The sequence below is a fragment of the Maniola jurtina genome, chromosome W (assembly GCF_905333055.1).
Source record: "Maniola jurtina chromosome W, ilManJurt1.1, whole genome shotgun sequence".
NCBI lineage: Eukaryota > Metazoa > Arthropoda > Insecta > Lepidoptera > Nymphalidae > Maniola > Maniola jurtina.
In genome coordinates this window covers 6,695,773-6,711,421 of record NC_060057.1, presented here as the reverse complement: position 1 = coordinate 6,711,421, position 15,649 = coordinate 6,695,773, and the positions used below count along the sequence as shown (strand labels likewise).

Here is a 15,649-nt window from a genome sequence, read left to right as displayed (position 1 = left end):
TGCTTTTTAGACCGTCTGAGATCTCTGACTAAGTAATCCAAACCATTTTGTAAAAAATTAGAGTAGATCTGAAATCGGCGGCGTCAAAATACAATAAGTAAGAAACCGAAACCGTTTTAAAATATGATAAAACAAAAAAAGTTGAATTCTGTATACCAGTGTGGTGTGAATTCGGAGGCCACTGTCCACCTTCGACGGCAAGAGACGAATGAACTGTATGCGGGTTAATTGCGAATTTTGAATGTGCCCACACGGGGAAAATGTATCTGCTTTCGAGAGTAAAGAACTAAAATGTTGGCTTCACTTCACCTATGCCTAATGTAGGCAGATAATATTTTAAGAAGCTCAGCGACTGTTACCTGTAAAAACTCGCATATCCCTTATTCAGTACAAGAGTAGGGAGTTTTCAAAAAAATATTTTTAGAGACCCCCACTTTTTTTCATGTAACATCCGCTAGGTGAATTTTTTTTCGTATAAAATATAGCCTTTGTCACCCGGGCCAATGAATCAATTGACACCTCATTCATCAAAATCGGCCCAGTAGTTTAGGCGCTATAGTGGAACACACACAATCTGTATACAAACATACATACATACATACATACATACATATATACATACTGTACAGTGTACACTTGTACAGGTTGCTAATGTACGACGGATGTTGCTGGATAGATAGCGCGCCGTGTTCTCTACCAGGGTAGGAAGAAAATCAAAGAAAATGTACACTAAAATATTCACGAATTTAAGCGACGGGCCTGCCCGCGAAATTCAAATTTAATTTGGTTTTTCGCAATTTGTAAACTAATACGACCACGTAGGCTTATGGTATTTTACTTGCGACAATGGCAGTATCATCCTCACAGGTTTATATAAAAATCTTTACTTGAAAGGGTCCAGTTTAAGAAATTAATTCTAGTATCGACTATTCTCACAAATTAGTATACATATATTAATTAAAATATACAATAAATTTTTACGCTTCGACAGATTTTCTTTACAAAAACTGTCAAACCTCAAATTAATTCCTCAGATAAAGTTATTTGACGATTGAAAAATCGGCCCTCAGAGAAACAAAATAATATCTACTCGCAGCCAAAAACTAGTAGGTAAAAATAAAATGCTTACCATTCATTTATTCTAATGGAAATCTGATCTGGAATCTTGTAGCACCTTCCACCATGAGGCCTGGAATATTCAGCGAATGGAATTAGTAAACAAGCGCTGATAGCTTAGTTGTTATAACGTATTTCTCCTGTTCGTGGGGGGAGGGGGTTCAATGCCGGGCATGTATCTGTTGTCGCAGGTATATTGTCAAAGCCGTGATATTATACGTACAATCTCACTAGTGATATTATAATTAAACGGTAGATTGTCAATTGACTTCATTTCTTACAATATTTGTCGGCCTGGTTTTAGTGTCATTGTAATTTCACAAGGTCATTATATGTAGTGACATTATGAAAAATCTAGGTATATTATTATGAGTGAAGTTGGCAGTGGGAGACGTCAAGCGTTCTGATTGGTCAATTGGAGCGTGTGCGAAATTTTCCGCCTAAAATTATTGTTTAAATGGTGTTTTGTTATTTTTTTTCATTAAATTTCTTTAAAATGTGTGATAGTCAACATTTGGAAGTGATTGAAACTTCACATTCATTAATATACCAAGTGAAAACCAGTGTGAGATTGTGGCACGAGAAGATTTCAACATAGAGCTACGAAAATATTGCAGTGGGCAATCTGATAAAGACCTGGAGAGTGGCATAGGCTACTTTTTATCTAGGAAAATCAAGGAGTTCCTACAGGATTTTTCAATATCTAAATCCACGCGGACAAAGTCTCGGGCATCAGCTAGTTACATTCTATAATAGTAATACAATAAAGTTTGCGATTTTTTTAAACGTGTCTATTTACTTATAACTCTATGATTGCCAAATTGACATCGGAAAGGGACCAATCAGAGGCGGCCTCACAATCTAACGACCAGTAAAATTGTCCAAATATCATTGCCTTACAATATCACTATGTAGGTACACTAAAACCAAGCCGTTCAATTGTAAGAAATGAAGTCGATTGTCGGTCTACCGTTTAATTATAATGTCACTAGTGAGATTGTAATATCACGGCTTTGACAATATACCTGCGACATATCTACCGTTAACTTTTCGAAGTTATGTGCGTTTTAAGAAATTAAATATCACTTGCTTTGACAAAATGAAGGAAAACATCGTGAAGTCTGCCAACTGGCAATGGGCCAGCGTGATGGACTCTAGCCTAATCCCTTCTCATTCTAAAAGGGAACTCGTACTCAGCAGTATAGTTCGCGACAGGTCGAGGTATGGATGCGGGGGGACGCCCCGCACGCCCACCCGCACAGCGCTAGCGGTCGCCCGCACCCGGATTGCCATCTGGACCAGTCGCGTACTATCGGTCGGCGATAGGTTGAGAATTGAGATGATAATGATTATCATTTTCAGTCTATTCAATATTATAAATCTGCCTCATATTCAACTTAGGCCACATCATCACTTTCCATCGGGCGTGATAGATTCTAGAGGATCCTCGCGCGGCTATAACAATGCACTCACCACCAAGAGCAGTGATAACCTAGTGTTCAGAGTCAAACCACAGTTGGCCTAATAGACTACGAGTATTCTCACTGATAATGATGATGAAGCACCATCCGCCACGCTGCTTTTTTGCAAAAATTCTTTCTATACTTATTAAACAAATAAAATACTTACTCGCCTTCATCTCGTCATAAGAGTTTGGTTTCGTAAGCTCTCGCACGACCCCGTGCGCCATCTGAAGCATACAGCCTTTCGATGAAGTGTACCATTGAGCACGCTGGGTTCCAATGATCAAGTCCTTTATCTGGAAATTATTGTGAAATTTTTTTTAGCAGATGTGGAACATCATACATGTGCATGTGACATATCGCCATTGCGACATTAAGACCTCTTATGTGTAAAAAACACTTTGTGACGAAGCGTTACATGTTATATAATATTTATATTATTATTTTATCTATTTGTTATTACAAATGATATTTTTAGATATAACTAATCTTGGCCCTTGGGGGTACTCTGTTAAATTTTCAACATTCATGTTTCATAATTTTCCTGAAGGAAGACCCATAAGTTCTACGCATACAAATAAATAGTGAAGGGAAAAGAGTTCCATACAAAAATGTTCTGGAGAGCCTCTTGAAAATTAAGGAAATTTTCGTATGGAGACGAATTTTTTTGTTCTGTGGCCATATTTTTTTCACCGGCCCTTTGGGGTGCCCTAGTAAGTTTTCCACGTTCGGCTCTCTCTATAATTTTAATGACCTAGAATTTTTGACTTTTACGCGCACGGAAAGTATGGTGAAAAAGTCCCATACAAAATTATTGTTCAGAAGGAACCGATTTTGAGGAAATTTGGCGCAGACGTATTATGTAGGATACTTCTTTCCACGGAAAAAGAGGTCCTATGTGATTTTGAAGAAAACAAATCTACTTGCAGGCAAAAATGAGTAAAAAAAATAAATGCTTACCGTTTACCGTCTATTCCAGTGGAAATCAGATCTGGAATCTTCTAGCACCTTCCATCCTTTCATGAGGCCTGGAATATTCAGCAAACGGAATAAGTAAACTAGCGGTGATAGCTTAGTTGTTAAAACATAGCTTCCTTCCTATTCAGGGAGTCGGGGGTTCGATCCCGGGCACGCAACGCTGACTTTGCAGAGTTTGGAGAGTAGTTAGAACGATACACCGTTACACAAGTGTCTGATGTTATCGTTTCTTTAAGTCCAGGAGCCACATGTTCGGATGCTTTTTAGACCGTCTGAGATCTCTGACTAAGTAATCCAAACCATTTTGTAAAAAATTAGAGTAGATCTGAAATCGGCGGCGTCAAAATACAATAAGTAAGAAACCGAAACCGTTTTAAAATATGATAAAACAAAAAAAGTTGAATTCTGTATACCAGTGTGGTGTGAATTCGGAGGCCACTGTCCACCTTCGACGGCAAGAGACGAATGAACTGTATGCGGGTTAATTGCGAATTTTGAATGTGCCCACACGGGGAAAATGTATCTGCTTTCGAGAGTAAAGAACTAAAATGTTGGCTTCACTTCACCTATGCCTAATGTAGGCAGATAATATTTTAAGAAGCTCAGCGACTGTTACCTGTAAAAACTCGCATATCCCTTATTCAGTACAAGAGTAGGGAGTTTTCAAAAAAATATTTTTAGAGACCCCCACTTTTTTTCATGTAACATCCGCTAGGTGAATTTTTTTTCGTATAAAATATAGCCTTTGTCACCCGGGCCAATGAATCAATTGACACCTCATTCATCAAAATCGGCCCAGTAGTTTAGGCGCTATAGTGGAACACACACAATCTGTATACAAACATACATACATACATACATACATACATATATACATACTGTACAGTGTACACTTGTACAGGTTGCTAATGTACGACGGATGTTGCTGGATAGATAGCGCGCCGTGTTCTCTACCAGGGTAGGAAGAAAATCAAAGAAAATGTACACTAAAATATTCACGAATTTAAGCGACGGGCCTGCCCGCGAAATTCAAATTTAATTTGGTTTTTCGCAATTTGTAAACTAATACGACCACGTAGGCTTATGGTATTTTACTTGCGACAATGGCAGTATCATCCTCACAGGTTTATATAAAAATCTTTACTTGAAAGGGTCCAGTTTAAGAAATTAATTCTAGTATCGACTATTCTCACAAATTAGTATACATATATTAATTAAAATATACAATAAATTTTTACGCTTCGACAGATTTTCTTTACAAAAACTGTCAAACCTCAAATTAATTCCTCAGATAAAGTTATTTGACGATTGAAAAATCGGCCCTCAGAGAAACAAAATAATATCTACTCGCAGCCAAAAACTAGTAGGTAAAAATAAAATGCTTACCATTCATTTATTCTAATGGAAATCTGATCTGGAATCTTGTAGCACCTTCCACCATGAGGCCTGGAATATTCAGCGAATGGAATTAGTAAACAAGCGCTGATAGCTTAGTTGTTATAACGTATTTCTCCTGTTCGTGGGGGGAGGGGGTTCAATGCCGGGCATGTATCTGTTGTCGCAGGTATATTGTCAAAGCCGTGATATTATACGTACAATCTCACTAGTGATATTATAATTAAACGGTAGATTGTCAATTGACTTCATTTCTTACAATATTTGTCGGCCTGGTTTTAGTGTCATTGTAATTTCACAAGGTCATTATATGTAGTGACATTATGAAAAATCTAGGTATATTATTATGAGTGAAGTTGGCAGTGGGAGACGTCAAGCGTTCTGATTGGTCAATTGGAGCGTGTGCGAAATTTTCCGCCTAAAATTATTGTTTAAATGGTGTTTTGTTATTTTTTTTCATTAAATTTCTTTAAAATGTGTGATAGTCAACATTTGGAAGTGATTGAAACTTCACATTCATTAATATACCAAGTGAAAACCAGTGTGAGATTGTGGCACGAGAAGATTTCAACATAGAGCTACGAAAATATTGCAGTGGGCAATCTGATAAAGACCTGGAGAGTGGCATAGGCTACTTTTTATCTAGGAAAATCAAGGAGTTCCTACAGGATTTTTCAATATCTAAATCCACGCGGACAAAGTCTCGGGCATCAGCTAGTTACATTCTATAATAGTAATACAATAAAGTTTGCGATTTTTTTAAACGTGTCTATTTACTTATAACTCTATGATTGCCAAATTGACATCGGAAAGGGACCAATCAGAGGCGGCCTCACAATCTAACGACCAGTAAAATTGTCCAAATATCATTGCCTTACAATATCACTATGTAGGTACACTAAAACCAAGCCGTTCAATTGTAAGAAATGAAGTCGATTGTCGGTCTACCGTTTAATTATAATGTCACTAGTGAGATTGTAATATCACGGCTTTGACAATATACCTGCGACATATCTACCGTTAACTTTTCGAAGTTATGTGCGTTTTAAGAAATTAAATATCACTTGCTTTGACAAAATGAAGGAAAACATCGTGAAGTCTGCCAACTGGCAATGGGCCAGCGTGATGGACTCTAGCCTAATCCCTTCTCATTCTAAAAGGGAACTCGTACTCAGCAGTATAGTTCGCGACAGGTCGAGGTATGGATGCGGGGGGACGCCCCGCACGCCCACCCGCACAGCGCTAGCGGTCGCCCGCACCCGGATTGCCATCTGGACCAGTCGCGTACTATCGGTCGGCGATAGGTTGAGAATTGAGATGATAATGATTATCATTTTCAGTCTATTCAATATTATAAATCTGCCTCATATTCAACTTAGGCCACATCATCACTTTCCATCGGGCGTGATAGATTCTAGAGGATCCTCGCGCGGCTATAACAATGCACTCACCACCAAGAGCAGTGATAACCTAGTGTTCAGAGTCAAACCACAGTTGGCCTAATAGACTACGAGTATTCTCACTGATAATGATGATGAAGCACCATCCGCCACGCTGCTTTTTTGCAAAAATTCTTTCTATACTTATTAAACAAATAAAATACTTACTCGCCTTCATCTCGTCATAAGAGTTTGGTTTCGTAAGCTCTCGCACGACCCCGTGCGCCATCTGAAGCATACAGCCTTTCGATGAAGTGTACCATTGAGCACGCTGGGTTCCAATGATCAAGTCCTTTATCTGGAAATTATTGTGAAATTTTTTTTAGCAGATGTGGAACATCATACATGTGCATGTGACATATCGCCATTGCGACATTAAGACCTCTTATGTGTAAAAAACACTTTGTGACGAAGCGTTACATGTTATATAATATTTATATTATTATTTTATCTATTTGTTATTACAAATGATATTTTTAGATATAACTAATCTTGGCCCTTGGGGGTACTCTGTTAAATTTTCAACATTCATGTTTCATAATTTTCCTGAAGGAAGACCCATAAGTTCTACGCATACAAATAAATAGTGAAAGGAAAAGAGTTCCATACAAAAATGTTCTGGAGAGCCTCTTGAAAATTAAGGAAATTTTCGTATGGAGACGAATTTTTTTGTTCTGTGGCCATATTTTTTTCACCGGCCCTTTGGGGTGCCCTAGTCAGTTTTCCACGTTCGGCTCTCTCTATAATTTTAATGACCTAGAATTTTTGACTTTTACGCGCACGGAAAGTATGGTGAAAAAGTCCCATACAAAATTATTGTTCAGAAGGAACCGATTTTGAGGAAATTTGGCGCAGACGTATTATGTAGGATACTTCTTTCCACGGAAAAAGAGGTCCTATGTGATTTTGAAGAAAACAAATCTACTTGCAGGCAAAAATGAGTAAAAAAAATAAATGCTTACCGTTTACCGTCTATTCCAGTGGAAATCAGATCTGGAATCTTCTAGCACCTTCCATCCTTTCATGAGGCCTGGAATATTCAGCAAACGGAATAAGTAAACTAGCGGTGATAGCTTAGTTGTTAAAACATAGCTTCCTTCCTATTCAGGGAGTCGGGGGTTCGATCCCGGGCACGCAACGCTGACTTTGCAGAGTTTGGAGAGTAGTTAGAACGATACACCGTTACACAAGTGTCTGATGTTATCGTTTCTTTAAGTCCAGGAGCCACATGTTCGGATGCTTTTTAGACCGTCTGAGATCTCTGACTAAGTAATCCAAACCATTTTGTAAAAAATTAGAGTAGATCTGAAATCGGCGGCGTCAAAATACAATAAGTAAGAAACCGAAACCGTTTTAAAATATGATAAAACAAAAAAAGTTGAATTCTGTATACCAGTGTGGTGTGAATTCGGAGGCCACTGTCCACCTTCGACGGCAAGAGACGAATGAACTGTATGCGGGTTAATTGCGAATTTTGAATGTGCCCACACGGGGAAAATGTATCTGCTTTCGAGAGTAAAGAACTAAAATGTTGGCTTCACTTCACCTATGCCTAATGTAGGCAGATAATATTTTAAGAAGCTCAGCGACTGTTACCTGTAAAAACTCGCATATCCCTTATTCAGTACAAGAGTAGGGAGTTTTCAAAAAAATATTTTTAGAGACCCCCACTTTTTTTCATGTAACATCCGCTAGGTGAATTTTTTTTCGTATAAAATATAGCCTTTGTCACCCGGGCCAATGAATCAATTGACACCTCATTCATCAAAATCGGCCCAGTAGTTTAGGCGCTATAGTGGAACACACACAATCTGTATACAAACATACATACATACATACATATATACATACTGTACAGTGTACACTTGTACAGGTTGCTAATGTACGACGGATGTTGCTGGATAGATAGCGCGCCGTGTTCTCTACCAGGGTAGGAAGAAAATCAAAGAAAATGTACACTAAAATATTCACGAATTTAAGCGACGGGCCTGCCCGCGAAATTCAAATTTAATTTGGTTTTTCGCAATTTGTAAACTAATACGACCACGTAGGCTTATGGTATTTTACTTGCGACAATGGCAGTATCATCCTCACAGGTTTATATAAAAATCTTTACTTGAAAGGGTCCAGTTTAAGAAATTAATTCTAGTATCGACTATTCTCACAAATTAGTATACATATATTAATTAAAATATACAATAAATTTTTACGCTTCGACAGATTTTCTTTACAAAAACTGTCAAACCTCAAATTAATTCCTCAGATAAAGTTATTTGACGATTGAAAAATCGGCCCTCAGAGAAACAAAATAATATCTACTCGCAGCCAAAAACTAGTAGGTAAAAATAAAATGCTTACCATTCATTTATTCTAATGGAAATCTGATCTGGAATCTTGTAGCACCTTCCACCATGAGGCCTGGAATATTCAGCGAATGGAATTAGTAAACAAGCGCTGATAGCTTAGTTGTTATAACGTATTTCTCCTGTTCGTGGGGGGAGGGGGTTCAATGCCGGGCATGTATCTGTTGTCGCAGGTATATTGTCAAAGCCGTGATATTATACGTACAATCTCACTAGTGATATTATAATTAAACGGTAGATTGTCAATTGACTTCATTTCTTACAATATTTGTCGGCCTGGTTTTAGTGTCATTGTAATTTCACAAGGTCATTATATGTAGTGACATTATGAAAAATCTAGGTATATTATTATGAGTGAAGTTGGCAGTGGGAGACGTCAAGCGTTCTGATTGGTCAATTGGAGCGTGTGCGAAATTTTCCGCCTAAAATTATTGTTTAAATGGTGTTTTGTTATTTTTTTTCATTAAATTTCTTTAAAATGTGTGATAGTCAACATTTGGAAGTGATTGAAACTTCACATTCATTAATATACCAAGTGAAAACCAGTGTGAGATTGTGGCACGAGAAGATTTCAACATAGAGCTACGAAAATATTGCAGTGGGCAATCTGATAAAGACCTGGAGAGTGGCATAGGCTACTTTTTATCTAGGAAAATCAAGGAGTTCCTACAGGATTTTTCAATATCTAAATCCACGCGGACAAAGTCTCGGGCATCAGCTAGTTACATTCTATAATAGTAATACAATAAAGTTTGCGATTTTTTTAAACGTGTCTATTTACTTATAACTCTATGATTGCCAAATTGACATCGGAAAGGGACCAATCAGAGGCGGCCTCACAATCTAACGACCAGTAAAATTGTCCAAATATCATTGCCTTACAATATCACTATGTAGGTACACTAAAACCAAGCCGTTCAATTGTAAGAAATGAAGTCGATTGTCGGTCTACCGTTTAATTATAATGTCACTAGTGAGATTGTAATATCACGGCTTTGACAATATACCTGCGACATATCTACCGTTAACTTTTCGAAGTTATGTGCGTTTTAAGAAATTAAATATCACTTGCTTTGACAAAATGAAGGAAAACATCGTGAAGTCTGCCAACTGGCAATGGGCCAGCGTGATGGACTCTAGCCTAATCCCTTCTCATTCTAAAAGGGAACTCGTACTCAGCAGTATAGTTCGCGACAGGTCGAGGTATGGATGCGGGGGGACGCCCCGCACGCCCACCCGCACAGCGCTAGCGGTCGCCCGCACCCGGATTGCCATCTGGACCAGTCGCGTACTATCGGTCGGCGATAGGTTGAGAATTGAGATGATAATGATTATCATTTTCAGTCTATTCAATATCATAAATCTGCCTCATATTCAACTTAGGCCACATCATCACTTTCCATCGGGCGTGATAGATTCTAGAGGATCCTCGCGCGGCTATAACAATGCACTCACCACCAAGAGCAGTGATAACCTAGTGGTTAAAATGTCAGCCTCATATTCAGAGTCAAACCACAGTTGGCCTAATAGACTACGAGTATTCTCACTGATAATGATGATGAAGCACCATCCGCCACGCTGCTTTTTTGCAAAAATTCTTTCTATACTTATTAAACAAATAAAATACTTACTCGCCTTCATCTCGTCATAAGAGTTTGGTTTCGTAAGCTCTCGCACGACCCCGTGCGCCATCTGAAGCATACAGCCTTTCGATGAAGTGTACCATTGAGCACGCTGGGTTCCAATGATCAAGTCCTTTATCTGGAAATTATTGTGAAATTTTTTTTAGCAGATGTGGAACATCATACATGTGCATGTGACATATCGCCATTGCGACATTAAGACCTCTTATGTGTAAAAAACACTTTGTGACGAAGCGTTACATGTTATATAATATTTATATTATTATTTTATCTATTTGTTATTACAAATGATATTTTTAGATATAACTAATCTTGGCCCTTGGGGGTACTCTGTTAAATTTTCAACATTCATGTTTCATAATTTTCCTAAAGGAAGACCCATAAGTTCTACGCATACAAATAAATAGTGAAGGGAAAAGAGTTCCATACAAAAATGTTCTGGAGAGCCTCTTGAAAATTAAGGAAATTTTCGTATGGAGACGAATTTTTTTGTTCTGTGGCCATATTTTTTTCACCGGCCCTTTGGGGTGCCCTAGTCAGTTTTCCACGTTCGGCTCTCTCTATAATTTTAATGACCTAGAATTTTTGACTTTTACGCGCACGGAAAGTATGGTGAAAAAGTCCCATACAAAATTATTGTTCAGAAGGAACCGATTTTGAGGAAATTTGGCGCAGACGTATTATGTAGGATACTTCTTTCCACGGAAAAAGAGGTCCTATGTGATTTTGAAGAAAACAAATCTACTTGCAGGCAAAAATGAGTAAAAAAAATAAATGCTTACCGTTTACCGTCTATTCCAGTGGAAATCAGATCTGGAATCTTCTAGCACCTTCCATCCTTTCATGAGGCCTGGAATATTCAGCAAACGGAATAAGTAAACTAGCGGTGATAGCTTAGTTGTTAAAACATAGCTTCCTTCCTATTCAGGGAGTCGGGGGTTCGATCCCGGGCACGCAACGCTGACTTTGCAGAGTTTGGAGAGTAGTTAGAACGATACACCGTTACACAAGTGTCTGATGTTATCGTTTCTTTAAGTCCAGGAGCCACATGTTCGGATGCTTTTTAGACCGTCTGAGATCTCTGACTAAGTAATCCAAACCATTTTGTAAAAAATTAGAGTAGATCTGAAATCGGCGGCGTCAAAATACAATAAGTAAGAAACCGAAACCGTTTTAAAATATGATAAAACAAAAAAAGTTGAATTCTGTATACCAGTGTGGTGTGAATTCGGAGGCCACTGTCCACCTTCGACGGCAAGAGACGAATGAACTGTATGCGGGTTAATTGCGAATTTTGAATGTGCCCACACGGGGAAAATGTATCTGCTTTCGAGAGTAAAGAACTAAAATGTTGGCTTCACTTCACCTATGCCTAATGTAGGCAGATAATATTTTAAGAAGCTCAGCGACTGTTACCTGTAAAAACTCGCATATCCCTTATTCAGTACAAGAGTAGGGAGTTTTCAAAAAAATATTTTTAGAGACCCCCACTTTTTTTCATGTAACATCCGCTAGGTGAATTTTTTTTCGTATAAAATATAGCCTTTGTCACCCGGGCCAATGAATCAATTGACACCTCATTCATCAAAATCGGCCCAGTAGTTTAGGCGCTATAGTGGAACACACACAATCTGTATACAAACATACATACATACATACATACATACATATATACATACTGTACAGTGTACACTTGTACAGGTTGCTAATGTACGACGGATGTTGCTGGATAGATAGCGCGCCGTGTTCTCTACCAGGGTAGGAAGAAAATCAAAGAAAATGTACACTAAAATATTCACGAATTTAAGCGACGGGCCTGCCCGCGAAATTCAAATTTAATTTGGTTTTTCGCAATTTGTAAACTAATACGACCACGTAGGCTTATGGTATTTTACTTGCGACAATGGCAGTATCATCCTCACAGGTTTATATAAAAATCTTTACTTGAAAGGGTCCAGTTTAAGAAATTAATTCTAGTATCGACTATTCTCACAAATTAGTATACATATATTAATTAAAATATACAATAAATTTTTACGCTTCGACAGATTTTCTTTACAAAAACTGTCAAACCTCAAATTAATTCCTCAGATAAAGTTATTTGACGATTGAAAAATCGGCCCTCAGAGAAACAAAATAATATCTACTCGCAGCCAAAAACTAGTAGGTAAAAATAAAATGCTTACCATTCATTTATTCTAATGGAAATCTGATCTGGAATCTTGTAGCACCTTCCACCATGAGGCCTGGAATATTCAGCGAATGGAATTAGTAAACAAGCGCTGATAGCTTAGTTGTTATAACGTATTTCTCCTGTTCGTGGGGGGAGGGGGTTCAATGCCGGGCATGTATCTGTTGTCGCAGGTATATTGTCAAAGCCGTGATATTATACGTACAATCTCACTAGTGATATTATAATTAAACGGTAGATTGTCAATTGACTTCATTTCTTACAATATTTGTCGGCCTGGTTTTAGTGTCATTGTAATTTCACAAGGTCATTATATGTAGTGACATTATGAAAAATCTAGGTATATTATTATGAGTGAAGTTGGCAGTGGGAGACGTCAAGCGTTCTGATTGGTCAATTGGAGCGTGTGCGAAATTTTCCGCCTAAAATTATTGTTTAAATGGTGTTTTGTTATTTTTTTTCATTAAATTTCTTTAAAATGTGTGATAGTCAACATTTGGAAGTGATTGAAACTTCACATTCATTAATATACCAAGTGAAAACCAGTGTGAGATTGTGGCACGAGAAGATTTCAACATAGAGCTACGAAAATATTGCAGTGGGCAATCTGATAAAGACCTGGAGAGTGGCATAGGCTACTTTTTATCTAGGAAAATCAAGGAGTTCCTACAGGATTTTTCAATATCTAAATCCACGCGGACAAAGTCTCGGGCATCAGCTAGTTACATTCTATAATAGTAATACAATAAAGTTTGCGATTTTTTTAAACGTGTCTATTTACTTATAACTCTATGATTGCCAAATTGACATCGGAAAGGGACCAATCAGAGGCGGCCTCACAATCTAACGACCAGTAAAATTGTCCAAATATCATTGCCTTACAATATCACTATGTAGGTACACTAAAACCAAGCCGTTCAATTGTAAGAAATGAAGTCGATTGTCGGTCTACCGTTTAATTATAATGTCACTAGTGAGATTGTAATATCACGGCTTTGACAATATACCTGCGACATATCTACCGTTAACTTTTCGAAGTTATGTGCGTTTTAAGAAATTAAATATCACTTGCTTTGACAAAATGAAGGAAAACATCGTGAAGTCTGCCAACTGGCAATGGGCCAGCGTGATGGACTCTAGCCTAATCCCTTCTCATTCTAAAAGGGAACTCGTACTCAGCAGTATAGTTCGCGACAGGTCGAGGTATGGATGCGGGGGGACGCCCCGCACGCCCACCCGCACAGCGCTAGCGGTCGCCCGCACCCGGATTGCCATCTGGACCAGTCGCGTACTATCGGTCGGCGATAGGTTGAGAATTGAGATGATAATGATTATCATTTTCAGTCTATTCAATATCATAAATCTGCCTCATATTCAACTTAGGCCACATCATCACTTTCCATCGGGCGTGATAGATTCTAGAGGATCCTCGCGCGGCTATAACAATGCACTCACCACCAAGAGCAGTGATAACCTAGTGTTCAGAGTCAAACCACAGTTGGCCTAATAGACTACGAGTATTCTCACTGATAATGATGATGAAGCACCATCCGCCACGCTGCTTTTTTGCAAAAATTCTTTCTATACTTATTAAACAAATAAAATACTTACTCGCCTTCATCTCGTCATAAGAGTTTGGTTTCGTAAGCTCTCGCACGACCCCGTGCGCCATCTGAAGCATACAGCCTTTCGATGAAGTGTACCATTGAGCACGCTGGGTTCCAATGATCAAGTCCTTTATCTGGAAATTATTGTGAAATTTTTTTTAGCAGATGTGGAACATCATACATGTGCATGTGACATATCGCCATTGCGACATTAAGACCTCTTATGTGTAAAAAACACTTTGTGACGAAGCGTTACATGTTATATAATATTTATATTATTATTTTATCTATTTGTTATTACAAATGATATTTTTAGATATAACTAATCTTGGCCCTTGGGGGTACTCTGTTAAATTTTCAACATTCATGTTTCATAATTTTCCTGAAGGAAGACCCATAAGTTCTACGCATACAAATAAATAGTGAAGGGAAAAGAGTTCCATACAAAAATGTTCTGGAGAGCCTCTTGAAAATTAAGGAAATTTTCGTATGGAGACGAATTTTTTTGTTCTGTGGCCATATTTTTTTCACCGGCCCTTTGGGGTGCCCTAGTCAGTTTTCCACGTTCGGCTCTCTCTATAATTTTAATGACCTAGAATTTTTGACTTTTACGCGCACGGAAAGTATGGTGAAAAAGTCCCATACAAAATTATTGTTCAGAAGGAACCGATTTTGAGGAAATTTGGCGCAGACGTATTATGTAGGATACTTCTTTCCACGGAAAAAGAGGTCCTATGTGATTTTGAAGAAAACAAATCTACTTGCAGGCAAAAATGAGTAAAAAAAATAAATGCTTACCGTTTACCGTCTATTCCAGTGGAAATCAGATCTGGAATCTTCTAGCACCTTCCATCCTTTCATGAGGCCTGGAATATTCAGCAAACGGAATAAGTAAACTAGCGGTGATAGCTTAGTTGTTAAAACATAGCTTCCTTCCTATTCAGGGAGTCGGGGGTTCGATCCCGGGCACGCAACGCTGACTTTGCAGAGTTTGGAGAGTAGTTAGAACGATACACCGTTACACAAGTGTCTGATGTTATCGTTTCTTTAAGTCCAGGAGCCACATGTTCGGATGCTTTTTAGACCGTCTGAGATCTCTGACTAAGTAATCCAAACCATTTTGTAAAAAATTAGAGTAGATCTGAAATCGGCGGCGTCAAAATACAATAAGTAAGAAACCGAAACCGTTTTAAAATATGATAAAACAAAAAAAGTTGAATTCTGTATACCAGTGTGGTGTGAATTCGGAGGCCACTGTCCACCTTCGACGGCAAGAGACGAATGAACTGTATGCGGGTTAATTGCGAATTTTGAATGTGCCCACACGGGGAAAATGTATCTGCTTTCGAGAGTAAAGAACTAAAATGTTGGCTTCACTTCACCTATGCCTAATGTAGGCAGATAATATTTTAAGAAGCTCAGCGACTGTTACCTGTAAAAACTCGCATATCCCT

General features: G+C 38.2%; 4 long non-coding RNA genes across 4 annotated transcripts; all 4 read right to left on the bottom strand.

Annotated features, from left to right (window-relative positions):
• Positions 1-1,153: 1,153 nt before the first annotated feature.
• LOC123879898 lies at positions 1,154-3,814 on the bottom strand. The gene is made up of 3 exons (XR_006799091.1): positions 3,540-3,814; positions 2,746-2,875; positions 1,154-1,189 (listed from the first exon to the last, which is right to left on the bottom strand). It is a non-coding gene; the product is annotated as an uncharacterized LOC123879898 (long non-coding RNA).
• A 1,153-nt stretch (positions 3,815-4,967) lies between these two features.
• On the bottom strand, positions 4,968-7,628 carry LOC123879897. Its single transcript, XR_006799090.1, has 3 exons — positions 7,354-7,628; positions 6,560-6,689; positions 4,968-5,003 (listed from the first exon to the last, which is right to left on the bottom strand). It is a non-coding gene; the product is annotated as an uncharacterized LOC123879897 (long non-coding RNA).
• Positions 7,629-8,773: 1,145 nt separating this feature from the next.
• Positions 8,774-11,454, bottom strand: LOC123879896. Its single transcript, XR_006799089.1, has 3 exons — positions 11,180-11,454; positions 10,386-10,515; positions 8,774-8,809 (listed from the first exon to the last, which is right to left on the bottom strand). It is a non-coding gene; the product is annotated as an uncharacterized LOC123879896 (long non-coding RNA).
• A 1,153-nt stretch (positions 11,455-12,607) lies between these two features.
• Positions 12,608-15,268, bottom strand: LOC123879895. The gene is made up of 3 exons (XR_006799088.1): positions 14,994-15,268; positions 14,200-14,329; positions 12,608-12,643 (listed from the first exon to the last, which is right to left on the bottom strand). It is a non-coding gene; the product is annotated as an uncharacterized LOC123879895 (long non-coding RNA).
• Between the last annotated feature and the right edge of the window lie 381 nt (positions 15,269-15,649).